Source organism: Oryctolagus cuniculus, chromosome 5 (assembly GCF_964237555.1).
Source record: "Oryctolagus cuniculus chromosome 5, mOryCun1.1, whole genome shotgun sequence".
Lineage (NCBI taxonomy): Eukaryota > Metazoa > Chordata > Mammalia > Lagomorpha > Leporidae > Oryctolagus > Oryctolagus cuniculus.
In genome coordinates this window covers 129716456-129719232 of record NC_091436.1, presented here as the reverse complement: position 1 = coordinate 129719232, position 2777 = coordinate 129716456, and positions in this window count along the sequence as shown.

Below are 2777 nucleotides of genomic sequence, written 5' to 3'. Positions count from 1 at the left end.
CAACCAATCGGCGAGGGCAGCGCGCCGCGCGGGCCACTGGGAGTTGTAGTCCACGCCTCTCCTCCCGGGCGCCGGTTAAGCGTCCTGGGGCCAAGCAGGAAGGGCTGTCTCCTTTCCCTGAGAATTGCGTCTACCCTTCTCTGGTCATGGGGTGACTGACACAGCTGCAGGCAGGACGAGGGCCAGAAGAGCGACGCCCCGCCTTGGGTGAATTTAAGGGGGCACCGTGAAAATTCTTATCAAGATAAGCAGTATTTTAATGGAAAACTTCAGAAAAACTAAAATAAAAAGTCCATTGAATATCAACTTTTTAAGAAAGAATTTGTTTATGGGGCAGAGAGATAGAGACACACTCAGATTTCCCATTTGCTAGTTTACTTCCCAAATGTCCCCAGTGGCTGGAAGCCAGGTGTGGGGAACTCAATCCAAGCCTTCCATGTGGGTGGCAGGAACCCAATTACTTGAGCCGTCACTGCTGCCGCCCGGAGTCTACACTAGCAGGGAGCCTGAATCAGGAGCTGGGAATCAAACCGAGGCGCTCTGAAATGGGATATGTGAATTTTAACCGGTGAACTAACAACAATTTTTTTAAAAACATTTATTTGAAAGTGAGAAGAGAAAGAGATCAATCTTCTATCTGCTGGCTCACCCTCCGAGTGGCTGCAATGGCAGGGGCAGGGCCAGACCCAAGCCGAGAGCTTGGAACTCTAACTTAGGGTCTCCCACATGCAGGGACACTCGGGCCATCTTCTGTTGTTCCCAGGCCATTAGCAGGGAGCTGGATCAGAAGTGGAACAGCTGGAATACGAACTGGTGCCCTTAGGGGAAGCTGGTGTCCCAGGTGGTGGCTTAATCTGCTCTGCCACAATGGCCCCCAAAGTAACAATGTTTTAAAAACAAGATCCAATCTGCATCTGCATGACTCACTTCATCCAGTCCAAACCCTGGTTCTAAAATAGTCAGCTTCCTCTCTTTTTTCCTTTTTTTTTTTTTTAAGGTTTATTTATTTGAAAGGCAGAGTTACAGAGAGGTAGAGGCAGGGAGAGAGGGAGAGGTCTTCCATCTGCTGGTTCACTCTCCAGATGGCCACAACAGCCAGAGCTGCACTGATCCAAAGTGAGGAGCCACTTCCAGGTCTCCCACGCAGGTGCAGGGGCCCAAGGGCTTGGGCCATCTTCTACTGCTTTCCCAGGCCATAGCAGAGAGCTGGATGGGAAGTGGAGCAGCCAGGACTTGAACTAGCACCCATATGGGATGCTGGCACTGCAGGCGGAAGCTTTACCCTCTATGCCACATTACTGGCTCCCCCTCCCCCATTTTTAAGGGCTTCCTCTTTCAAAATACACTTTTCCAATTGTGCCTAAATAGAGCATTAATAATCTCAGTCTCTTAGATCAAAGGAGTTTATGGGAAGAAGTCAGAGGATGAGTGGATATCACTTTTGGAATGCTTCCCACACGCCAAGCACCACACTGAGCATCCCTGAACCCATACAACAATCACGGAATGAATAGAATGTCCACTTTACGACGGACACAACTGGGACTTAGAGAGGCTGGGTAAGCTCTCCAGGGTCATAGAGCTGACAGGTGGCAAAACTAGGTTCCAAGCCCAGAACAGTCAGGTTCCTACACTTTTTTGCATCGTCAAGACTCGTGATGTGTTGGGAATGGTGGAGATGACTCAGTCCTCCCTCCACTCTCTGAACAACACTGTGGGGCTTCTAAGATTTAGGGTGCTAATTCCCACTCAGCGATTATGTACTAAGAATCACTATGCTCAAAACAGCCTAGCCATTGTGTCTCAAATTCTATCACTGTTGGGATTGCAAGACTCTAACACGACCTGGAGCAGACTAGCTGCCCAGAGTATTCCAGAAAGCAGGGATAGGATTCCTGGTCTTGAACTGATGGGCTCATGGTGGGGGAATGAGTAACTGAGTATCATGGACTCGCAAATACAGCAAGGCTGTCGGGGAAGCTGGGGTGATTTGAGCATAAGATGCAGGCTGAGTTTCTCACAATGTTATTCAGGATTCACACGGCATGTTGTGGGGCATAGTGTGTCTGGGAATGTTTGAAGCTCGAGGGACAGACGTGGTGGAAGTTTTTGGGGAGGGAGCCCGTGGATCCACTGAGGACCGATCGACCTCTGTCCTCTGCCAAGTGTAGGTGTGTCTGGATTTGTCAGGAGGCTAGGGCACGGGACTGAGAGAACAGAAAACATTTACTTTCAGGCTTCAAGTCTGAAGAGCTCTAAGAGAAGCCTCAACTCCAGGGAAGAACCCACCCGATGCGATGAAGTTGCTCTGGCAGTAAGTCCCTGGCATTTGAAGGAATAGAGGTTTTCAGTCGACGCTTTGGTTCTTAATCAGTAGCGCAAACGTTTCCTGAGGTTGCTATAACAAATTACCCCAGACTCAATGGTTCTGAAGGTGGGAGTTGAAATGAATCCTACCAGGCTAAGGACAAGATGCCGACAGGGTGCCCCCTCCCTCAACCAACTCTCACAGAGGATCTGTTTCCTCCGCCCTCTCCAGGATCTAAAGCTGCAAACTTGGTCCACACAGCCCCTTCATCTTCAAAGCTGACAGTATAGCGTCCTCTGTGACTGTACCTCTCTACCTGGCCCGCCCATACTGCCTCAGTCTCCCTCCGCCTCCCTCTTATGTGGACACTTGTCATTGCACTTAGGGACTGCTTTTCAGATCAGTGTGTCAACAGGGATCATTTTGGGGAGGGAGGAGAGATGACTAACAGAATGCATTGTAGGACAGT